The sequence below is a fragment of the Cetorhinus maximus genome, chromosome 8, assembly GCF_964194155.1.
Source record: "Cetorhinus maximus chromosome 8, sCetMax3.hap1.1, whole genome shotgun sequence".
Classification (NCBI taxonomy): domain Eukaryota; kingdom Metazoa; phylum Chordata; class Chondrichthyes; order Lamniformes; family Cetorhinidae; genus Cetorhinus; species Cetorhinus maximus.
This window is the reverse complement of record NC_135886.1, coordinates 85,776,537-85,788,618: the sequence shown is the minus strand read 5'-3', so window position 1 is coordinate 85,788,618 and position 12,082 is coordinate 85,776,537.

The following is a 12,082-nucleotide window of genomic DNA, read 5'->3' as shown; positions in this document are numbered from 1 at the left end:
ATCTGAGGAGCGTAGTGGACATCCCTTCCTGATGTTCCCAAGCTTGCCTTTGCAGCTCCAGTAACTGAGGTATGACCGAGTCCGGAGGCTCCTCATCTCACTCAGACTCAGCAGATTTCCGGCCTTCAGCAGTCCTCCGAGTGCTGGAGATCTTGGAAGTCCCTGCCTCCACCTGCTGTGGATCAGACAGTGTGAAGTGCTCACCAGATTGTGACCCCAAGGCTACTCTAAAACGAGGCTCCACCGAGATGCGCGTCTCTGCGCTGGTGGAGGGTGTTGGTGAGCATTGTGACTGGCCCTCAATGAGGGGGTCATTAGATTCTTCTTACAAGGTGTTTTTGGGGCTTGAGTCAAGGACCTGGCTTGTGGACTCATTTGACTGCTTCCCAGATGTGCCTGAGAAAGCAGGGAGAGATAATCAGTGCATGGCAGGGGGCTGCAGAACAGGGGAACTGACTCACAGCATGGTTATCTTATGAATGTTACACTGCTGCATCCTCACTTGGTTGAGTGCTGCCAACCTCACTGCCAGCACAGGAATGGTCCAGATCATCGCTGGACACCAAGATAACTCTATTTTCAAAGTTTGTGAGGACCTTGATGTCAGGTATTCCTCCACCAGCCTGTGACCTCTCTATTTTGTTATGTGCCAGCTTGTCCTGCATGAATACAGATGAAAAGAGTGTAAGCAGGACGCCTGCCAGGCCAGATAATAAGGATGCCTGGTATGTGTGGGTGGTGAGTGGTGCCATGGATGGATGAGGTCACGATCCATAGGGCAGGTGAAGGTGTGTATGAGAGAGTGAATGGTGATGTCCCTTGAACTGGCAGTGAGTGAGATCCCTGTGGATGCGTGATGTGTTTGTGAGTGTATGAGTTGAGAGTGATGAGAAGAGTGATTTACCCAGGTGGAATGGAAGAGATCATTCATCCTCTTCGGCATTGGGTGGCTGTCCTCTTTTGCAGGGAGTTGGCTCTGACCACCGCTGCCACTGGCTCCCATGCTGGATTGGTGATATTGCTTGCTCTTTGCCCAGAGCAGGGTGTAGAGGACTATGTGACAGGCCTCCACTGCATCTAATAGGCACTCGAGGGAAGTATTGCTAAATTTGGAGGCAGCATGTTTCCTCTCTTTGGCAGCCATCAGTTCCCAGCACCTTCCTATCCCTTGAAGAGTGCCAGCTCTGTGCAGGCGCAGCTTTTAAATATGGCGTCCAGTTTACTGAAAACCTGAGGTGATGGCGGGGTGAGCAAATCAGAGCCCACCCTGCCAGTGCCCCGGCATGTTTCTCAGGAATGCATTATTAATGAGGTGGGATGTGCCAGGAAGGGGCCGATAGGCACAAAAATCTGCCATCGTGGCCAGCAGGTAAAATGTCCTTTTTCCCACCCGCTTCTGTACTTAGTGTAAATCTAGAACAATTCCGGCCATAGGATTTCATGGTTTAAAACTGAAAAAAATACTATACATGGGCCTAAAGCAAACACTAAATATTTTCTATCCTATACTTAACATCCAGAATTAACATGTTTTAAACAGACAAATTGTGCTTGAATATAAACTATAATTTACACATTAAACAGAAGACAGATCTTACAAATTGGCTCAGCAGTCCTGTCAGATTTTGGTGATCGCAGCCAGTTGTAAAGCCCTTCAAAACTCTGTTTTCCTCGGGAAGAATTTCGGCTCCTCTTCTTCTGGGAGCTCGGCTAATCCCCAGCTGACAGCAGCGCAAAACCATCCCGAGTTCAACGGACATGGCCTTCACCACAAATGGCAGACGTCTGCAGAACCTACTCAACTCAGTCTGAAACAAAAACAGAATTACCTGGAAAAACTCAGCAGGCCTGGCAGCATCGGCGGAGAAGAAACCAGTTGACGTTTCGAGTCCTCATGACCCTTCCGCAGAACTGAGTAAAGTTAGGAGAGGGGTGAAATATAAGCTGGTTTAAGGTGGTGGTGGTGGGGGGGGGGGAGAGGGAGGGGTGGAGGGGGGAGAGAATTTGGAGGGGGGGGTGGTTGTAGGGACAAGCAAGCAGTGATAGGAGCAGATAATCAAAATATGTCACAGACAAAAGGAACAAAGAGGTGTTGAAGGTGGTGATATTATCTAAGAAAATGTGCTAATTAAGAATGGATGGCAGGACACTCAAGGTACAGCTCTAGTGGGGGTGGGGTGGAAAGACTGACAAGGTATTAGTTGTAGATTTAAAAATAATGGAAATAAGTGGGAAAAGAAAAATCTATATAAATTATTGGAAAAAACAAAAGGGAGGGGGAAGAGACAGAAAGGGGGTGGGGATGGGGGAGGGAGTTTAAGATCTAAAGTTGTTGAATTCAATTTTCAGCCCGGAAGGCTGTAAAGTGCCTAGTCGGAAGATGAGTTGCTGTTCCTCCAGTTTGCGTTGGGCTTCACTGGAATAATGCAGCAAGCCAAGGACAGACATGTGGGCAAGAGAGCAGGGTGGAGTGTTAAAATGGCAAGCGACAGGGAGGTTTGGGTCTTTCTTGCGGACAGACCGCAGGTGTTCTGCAAAGCGGTCGCCCAGTTTGCGTTTGGTCTCTCCAATGTAGAGGAGACTGCATTGGGAGCAACGAATGCAGTAGACTAAGTTAGGGGAAATGCAAGTGAAATGTTGCTTCACTTGAAAGGAGTGTTTGGGCCCTTGGACGGTGAGGAGAGAGGAAGTGAAGGGGCATCTTCTGCGTGGGCATGGGGAGGTGCCATAGGTGGGGGTTGAGGAGTAGGGGGTGATGGAGGAGTGGACCAGGGTGTCCTGGAGGGAATGAGGGAATGATCCCTACGGAATGCCACCAGGGGGGGTGAAGGGAAGATGTGTTTGGTGGTGGCATCATGCTGGAGTTGGCGGAAATGGCGGAGGATGATCCTTTGAATGCGGAGGCTGGTGGGGTGATAAGTGAGGACAAGGGGGACCCTATTATGTTTCTGGGAGGGAGGAGAAGGCGTGAGGGCGGATGCGCGGGAGATGGGCCTGACACGGTTGAGGGCCCTGTCAACGACCGTGGGTGGAAAACCTCGGTTAAGGAAGAACGAGGACATGTCAGAGGAACTGTTTTTGAAGGTAGCATCATCAGAACAGATGCGACGGAGGCGAAGGAACTGAGAGAATGGGATGGAGTCCTTACAGGAAGCGGGGTGTGAGGAGCTGTAGTCGAGGTAGCTGTGGGAGTCGGTAGGCTTGTAATGGATATTGGTGGACAGTCTATCATCAGAAATTGAGACAGAGAGGTCAAGGAAGGGAAGGGAATTGTCAGAGATGGACCATGTGAAAATGATGGAGGGGTGGAGATTGGAAGCAAAATTAATAAATTTTTCCAGGTCCCGACGAGAGCATGAAGCAGCACCGAAGCAATCATCGATGTACCGGAGAAAGAGTTGTGGGAGGGGGCCGGAGTAGGACTGGAACAAGGAATGTTCCACGTACCCCATAAAGAGACAGGCATAGCTGGGGCCCATGCGGGTACCCATAGCCACACCTTTTATTTGGAGGAAGTGAGAGGAGTTAAAGGAGAAATTGTTCAGTGTGAGAACAAGTTCAGCCAGACGGAGGAGAGTAGTGGTGGATGGGGATTGTTCGGGCCTCTGATTTCCAGCATCCGCAGTAGTTTTTTGTTTTCAACTCAGTCTGGTTGGGGTAGACCCAGCAATGTCCTCCAGTAAAAGAAACAGCTGCTGCAACTTATTCTCAGCTTCCAAATCTAGGCTCTGTTTCTTAAACTTGCCCGTTCTTCACCACTGGACTCCTCAACCACTACTGCTCGGCTTGGACTGATCTGTGTCCTTATGTATCTTTCAACCAGGGTCCATTTGCTCAGAAGATTTGGTTTCCAAATCAGTTTGTGTTTGTTTCCTTCGAAGCTGATCAGTTTCCTTTTTTATCTTTTCCTGTTCAGTTTCCCTTTCTTTTTCCCATTTCAGTTCAGTTTCTGTTTTAGTTAGGGTCTGTTTCAAAAACATACAAACTAAACTTAAAGACTCAGAATCTTCGCAGAGGTGATGGACAACCCCTAGACAGTGAAAGTATGAGAAATCAGAAGTTGAAGAAGGCATTTACTCCAGATGAAAAAGTTTCATGATGGATTGTGAAAACTCATCTGTGGGTGCAAAGATGTTAAATGGAGAACGACTGAGACAAGTGTGTTTATCAGGCTGTGGCTACCAGGCCTAATGAAGGCTCAGATGTGTTTTTTAATGCATTGTGCAAGGAAGATATTGAGAAACCCCCGGTGTGTTATGATAGTTTAAGAACATTACTGAGGTGACCTCACATGCATTGCTTGAGTGTATATCCAGAAAGCAAAGGTTAAACCACTTTTACAGAGAATGCAAGAGAGTAGAAAGAAAAATCTACACAATTTGTATATTTCTTTAAAATGACAGAAGGCATGCATTTATTTAACACCTTACATGACCTCAGGACATCACTAAACACTTTACATCTAATGAAGTACTTTTGAAGGGTAGTCATTATAATAATGCAGGAAATGTGGTAGCCAAATTGCACCCAGTAAGATCCCACGAAGAATAATGTAATAATGACAAGATAATCTGTTTTTGTGCTGTTGAGGGAGGGATAAATATTGTCCAGGGTACCTGGGATAACTCCTGTGCTCTTCTTTGAAATAATGCCATGGGATCTTTTTATATCCATTTGAGAGGGCAGTTTAATGCCTCATCCAAAAGACAACACCTCTAACAGTGCAGCACTGGAGTGTCAGCCTTGATTTTTGGGCTAAATTCTTGAGCCTGAGTTTACCCTTAGTGGGCGGGTGTGATCTGCGGGACAGGCCGCCGCCCATGATCGGCCCCCAACCGCGATTTTACGGTGCCTGGTCAATTAAGGCCCGGCCAGTGTGAAACGCATCTTCCCAATGGTCGGGAAGGGCTGGGCGGGGGGAGGGGGCCTATCGGCCACCAGGTCCAATGGCGACCCGGCGAGCAGTTTAAACATGGCATAGGCAGCTCCTTGAAGGATGCCAGGGAAGAACATATTTACGGTGTTCTGAAGACTGAAGCTATGGCCTCAGGTGCGGCTGGAGATGGCAGGCGGGAGGCCAGGTCAGGTGGGCACTCAGCAACCCCCCTACCGGTTTTTGGATGAGAGCCTCCAGGTGGCTGCCAGGAGGGACACACTCATCTCCAGAGATGGAAAGAGGAGGCCACCACACCTGACAAAAAGAGCTTGGGAGGAGGTGGCAGTACAGGTCAGCAGCCAGTTGTGCAGTGCACATGGGCGCAATGTCACAAAGTGTTTAACAGCCTGCTGCCCTCGGCAAGGGTGAGTACCCATGTTGGCATGGATCAGTGTGTTGAAGTGTTAAGGGCTGGCTGTCCCCACATGGAGCCAGGGGTGTTAGAGTCTGAGAGCGAATGGTCAATGACGCTGGAGCTGGCCATGGGAATGAGCCCTGCCTGGTTGGACTGAATGACTTGTGGCTCGAGGGACACGATTCGGATATGCCCTGCAAGGTGTTCCTCAGATGGGGTTGGCCAGGCTGCAATGGCGCTGCAGGTAGAGAGTGGACTAATCCAGGCTCCGCTGTCCTTTCAGGAGAAGAGGAGCCACAACAGCATAGAGAGGCCGCTGACAGGTGGAGGCCCCCCAAACATTCTAATCCTGACCAGATTCGAGCCTTGGAGCTGGGGAGCTCGGTCAGCTGGTCGCGGAGAGGCTGGAGTGTCAGGTGAAGACAAGAGTGCAGTGCACAGAGATGAGAGTTTCGGATGGTGCAAACATTCTCAAGTAGTCTCTTCATTGATGGAAGCCTCAAAACTGGATTCCCTATTGATCAGTGAAAGGCGATGGCACTGCTGACAAAATGCGAGTGAAAATCCTGGGTTGGAAATCTCTCCAGTGACCAGGTTAAATGTAGCAGAAAGACAAAAAAGGCAGCAATCCACCATCTATTGGATGTAGAACAATTTTATGTGGGATTTATTTATACCAAGAATGTCAGCTCTAGAGCATTCTTTATTGCTGTCATCCCTGACTTGCTCCAATTAGATGGTAATAATCCTTTGATCCTAAATGTGACCAGAATTCTGTAATGAAGTTCAACATAGGTTCACTCTGATGTATCAGATGCTGCAATGCACTGGCTGGCTTGGTGAGAGAAAAGGTCAGGTTCCTGTGCTGCAGAACTGTATCCTTCATGTTACAGTTTTCCATCTTATTCATTGTGTTGTAATTCATATTCGTGACTTCTATTGTCACAGTTATGAAGTTTATAAGATTATCACATCTTGGGATTGTAGATTTAAATTTAGGGTAATGAAGGAGGTCATCTGACTTGTTTTGTTCTGGAGCCCACCTGACAATAAGTCTGGGTGATTTTACTGTCAGAGACCAAAGAAAGGCTTAGACCCAGATTTTCGCTCCCTGCTCAGGTGTACAAAGGTGGGAGAATTCCAGAGGCTGCTGAGTGCGGAGGCATTTTGTTGAATTAAATTTTTTAAAGAAACAAAAAACAGCCCTCCAGCTCTCACCCCTCAACCACCTCACCCCAACACACTCCCCATGCCCCATCCTTGCCAGCCTATGGCACTTCATGACTCCACCCAACACCCCATAGCCCCCCATACCCCCATGCCAACTCATGCCCCTGCCAACCCTCAAACTCCCTATGCCCCCCACATCCCCATGGCCTTTTATATTTCCTATGCCAACTTAGTGCCAACCCATGGCCCCACTAACACCCTTTTCCCTTACCCCCTCCATGCCAACTCAACTAGTATCCTTTGACAGTTTTTGACAGCTCTGACAGTTCTTTGACAGCTTTGATAGTTCCAATTAGTTAATGCACTTTTTACGCACAATCATGTTTACCTTTAACAATCCCAAAGAGTGCCTTACCTCCCCAAAGGGTGCCTTACCTACCCTAAATGGTGCCTTAACAAGTATACAAGGGGAATGTCACTTTTTGTAGTTTACTTATAAATTGCCTACAAAAATAATATAGTGTACAGTCAATAGTTTTTTTAGTCATTAGATAGGTTAAGTGAGTTGGCAAAGATCTGGTAAATGGGGTATAATGTGGGAAAATGTGAAATTGTCAATTTTGGCAGAATAAAAAGGAAGCGCATCATCTAAATGGTGAGAGATTGTAGAGCTCTGAGATTCAGAGGGATCTGGCAGTCCTATTGCATGAATCACAAAAGGTGAGTATGCAGGTACAGCAAGTAATTAGGAAAGTTAATAGAATGTTATCATTTATTGCAAGGGGAATTGAATACAAAAGTGGAGAGGTTATGTTTCAGTTATACAGGACAATGATAAGACCACATCTGGAGTACTGTGTACAGTATTAGTCTCCTTATTTAAGGAAGGATGTCAATGCCTTGGAAGCAGTTCAGGAAAGGTTTACTATACTAATAACTAGGCAGAATTTAGCCCACGTCGGGCGGGCTTGGCAGGGGCGAGCGGGAACAGTCGCGAAGCCGACCGCCGCTCGCGAACGTGGCCCTACGAGGATTTCACACTGGCGGGCTAATTAAGGAGTGCCCAGCATGAAACACATGCTTTAGTTCTCAGCGCTGTCTGTGTGGGGGGTGGGGGGGGTGGGGGGTGGGGGCGCGGGTGTGGGGGGGGGTGGATGAGAGCACAAGTTCGCACATGTGCCCAGTAAGCATGACAAGCAAACCCGTGCGACCCACCTTCCCTGCAACCCCCACCCTGTGACCCTTCCCCTTCCCACTGCCCCACCACCCTGAAACCCTCCAACCCATCATCATTCGCTCGTCCTGGGATCCAGCAATGATATGAGGCCATGTGCGAGCTGTATTACTGGCAGCAGCCACTGCCACACCTCTGATTGGCCGACAGCCTCGGCAGGTGGGTCTTCCACCCCCAGAGTCTTTGATCTTGGGAAAGGCCTGACACTGTCCACTTAAGTGCCTGAGTGGCACTTAATTCAGCGATCCTCCATAACAGAGGCATATGGAGCTCTCATCGACATGGCCGGCAGGTGAGATACCCATTGCTCCCATTAAATATTGCCCAAAGAGTCTAGATTTGTGTTAAATGCCTTCTGAATTTGTTGAAAATTAAATGGTAAAAGGACTGGTCTAACATGGAATGACTATGTTTTGTTTGAACTATACCATTTATAAGGAAAATCAGGAAATACTTTGCCACACAAAGGCCAATAGAAATCTGAACACTTCTCTCCCCAAAAGACTCTGGATGATAAGACAATTGGAACTTTCAGAACTGGGGTCAATACTGTTACAACCGGGATAGGAGGAGTGCACAGCTTATCTAGCCACATCACTCCCCAAGTCACAAAATTAGTTTAAAAGTTTAATTCAGTCACTAAAAAGGCCAATTTTGCTGTTAGACCCAAAATAAAAGAGACTTTAACCAGGCTTTTTTTCAATAAACTCAGAATGATTGACCTATTATAAAACAAAACTTCTTTTTTAAAACAAGTTGCAAGTGGCTGACACACAATTGTAATCTGGGGCTGAATTCTCCGGTCAGCGAGTGGGGGCGGGGCCTGCTCGCCGACACGTAAAATGATGCGCGATGACGTCGGGCGGGCGTCCCGACGTCACTGCGCATCATTTAAATTTTCAGTTCGGCTGCGCACCCGCCAAACAGTCCAAGGCCTATTAAGGCCATTTAAAATCTAATTATCTCAATTAAATGAGCTGCCCATCTAACCTTAAGGTTGGCGGGCAGGTGAAGAGCCCAGGTGGCCTTCACATTTTTCATGAAACCTCATCCACGGGCGGGATGAGGTTTCATGAAGTGTTTTACAACCTAATAAAAATTTTTACATTAATTCTTTGACATGTCGCAGCTCATGGGACAGTGTCACACGAAGGGACATGTTTTAAAAGTTTTTTTTCTCCTTTATTTAAATTTACACATGTCAGACTAATCTCCCTAAGGTACCTCCGTGCCACAGGGAGATTTCTGTGCTCTTCCACATGCATGCATGAAAGAGCACAGGAAACGACTCAGGGGACCCCCCCTGCCCACACAGGGAGCGTCATGCCGGGTGGGCCTTAATTGGCCCACCCATGTAAAATGGCAGCGCAGCCCCGATCGGTGTGTCGATCGGGTTCGCGCCCGCCCCCGCACAATCCCCCCGACAGGGGGAAATCTTTTCCCCTGGAAGCATAACTACCCACCCCTTTTTAAATTCTCCGGCACACACACAAACAAGCACACACACCCACACACACACACATGCGCACACACACACACACACACACACACAAAAAGGTAAATAGATAGGGTCTCTGCAGAGATGGGCATTGGGGGATGGACTTTATAAAACTAAGGATAACATTCATAGGATTTCAATACAGTCAGTCTGGAGCTCACTCATGTGAAGATGGGCTGCTGGACTCAGTAGATGCCTGGAGGTGCTCATCAATTGAGCTTCAGTGTGCAGGAAAATATAGCCAGATCAATCCTTCTTGTCTCAGCCTCTCAGGTTTCCAAAGACAGCAATTTCCACTGAGATGAGAATTCTGAGCCAGACACTGACAATCACATGGGGCAGAATTTTCTGCCTGTTGGGTGGGTGGGCCCGACCCAATCTCCAGTGGGCGCAGAGCCAATCCCCGCCAGCAAAACGGGCTGCACCGCCATTTTACGTGGGCAGGCCAATTAAGGCCTGCCCAGGGTGACGTCCGGCGGGAAGTGCTGCGCGCTCCTTGTGCGGGCGGGGGAGAAATCCCTGAAATCGAGAGTGCGCTCTTTCACACATGTGCACGAAAGAGCGCACATCTCCCTGAGGCTAAGTGCAGCCTCAGGGAGATTGCCTGGACTTTGAAAAATATTAAAAATAGAAAAAAAATTCCCTTACATGTCCCCCTCATGTGACAATGTCACATGATTTGGGACATGTTCATAATTTACAGAATAATTTTATTACAATTTTTAAAACCCTGCATGAAACCTCATCCCGCCACTGGATGAGGTTTCATGTTTCCTCTATCTGCCACGGGGGCCCCTGGCCTGCCCACCAACCTTAAGGTTGAACGGGCAGGTCCTTTAATTGGTTAAATGATCCTGTCAATGGCCTCAGTTGGCCATTGACAGGTCGGCGGGCGTGCAGCTGATTTTGCTGCGCCCCCGCCTTCCTGAAAATTTAAATGGGGCAGGGTGACGTCATCCCACATCTTTTTACGCGTCGGCGAGCGGGCCCCACCCCCTGCTCACCGACGGCAAAACTCTGCCCATGGCTTCAGGCAAAGCAAAAAGAGTGCAAGCTAGGCAGCTTGTCACTTTCTCAGTTCAGTGCCAATTGAACTCAAAAAACAAATTCAAAGCTCATCCCTCTCATGTGATTTCCAGTAAATCACTAACCTTTGCTTTTAAACTAGTTTGGTTTTCCCATCAATTAAAATAATTGCAAACAAACAAACAAACAACCAGCTCTTCCCCCTTAAGTACCATGCTGGTCAGGTAATTTATAGGAAAAGGCATGCATGCTCTTGGTACAAAGGTGAACTTATGACCTTTTAAAAAAAATCCAGGTCAGCTTCCAAGTGACCAGATAATGCAGTGTCCTTCCATGTTTTGAAAGAAAATATGTTTTTTAACAATATATTTTTGTTAGATTAGGGTGTAAGGGGTATGGAACAAAGGCGCATAAAAAGATTTGAGGTGCTGATCAGACATGCTCTAACTGAATGGTGGAACAGGCTTGAGGGGTTGAATGGCCTACTCCTGTAACTGTGTTCCTACAGCTCAGTGCCTGGCTTTTTATTTTTAGTGTAGATTGGATGGGCGGATGATTGGAAGGTCCACTCAAAGTTCTCCTTGCAAGCTTGTTGTGATTCTTTTAAATATATTCAGCTGACTGCCCAGGTTTTCGAGTGCTAATGGCCAGCTTGCTTAAATCCATCATGTTAGCAACTGAGTTTGGGTGTGCAGTAACACCATAAGGGGAAGGTCTGAATGGATCAAGAGGGTGGGGACACAACAGAGGACATCATCTCGGGGGTTGAGCACTTTGCAGAAAGAGCAGCGATGGCAATTCAAGTAATCTGGCCATTAACAGTGGATGGGTTTATCACTGAGCCTATTAATTAATCTTACTCTGCTGGTTGTTTGTTAAATTTTAACTCCTGTCTTCATCCAGATATTGATAAAATGAAGAAAGGAACCACATTTTTTCTGTTTTACAGTTCCCTGAAATATGGTATGAAAATGAGAACTTGAAGAGAGGTGACTTTTTCGATGAAATTTACCCCCATCAGTTAAAATTATCACACTGATTAAGGATGTTAGTGTATTTATTTGATTTAGTTATTTATTTAAATTTGATAGTGTGTCAATCTGCTGTGATCTTGAATGAAACAAATGCATTCAATCCTGTTCCCATTTTCCATTTCATTAATTTTTGTGACAGTTGTCACACAATAAAATTGATCATTTCCAAACTATCCTCATCTTGAGAAAATTTTAATTTCTCTACTACTGTCAGGAGATAATCTTTGCATGATGCAAATATGTCATAATTGTATCCTGCTGAGAACACTGCTGAGAATATCTGCCAAATAAGCACTGCCATGAGATAAAAATGGAAGTCCTTCCTGTCACAGACCTTCCCTTTTGTTCTTTCCCCTCACTCCCTCACAGCCCCCACCCCATACCCCAAGACAGTGCAACTGCCTGTGCGAATTTAGATCACTTTCAGATGCAGAACAGTGGTTTCACCCTGGGTAGTTATTAGAGATGGAATTAATTCATATCGGTGTTCCTTTGGAAGTTATTTAAAGTCCTCCAAATAGTCCAGTATCAAAATTGGAATACTAATTCAGGTTTGAGGGAAGTCAAATTGATGAAATTAAACTCAATTGAGGTAGATGACCGAGGAAGAAAAAAAATGATCCAATCTCCTTAATATTCAAACATTAGAGATGTTTGATGTCTTAACCAGGGCAAACTTTTGCTATTCTTGGTGCTAACTGCCTAACTCTCCAAATGCTTTTCATTTCACTTTGAAGATGTAGCTTCAGGAGTATTCAAAATGTATCTGTGCATGTTGTATATAGAAATTTAACATGTCACTAACAATTGGCGAAAATCTACATTTAAG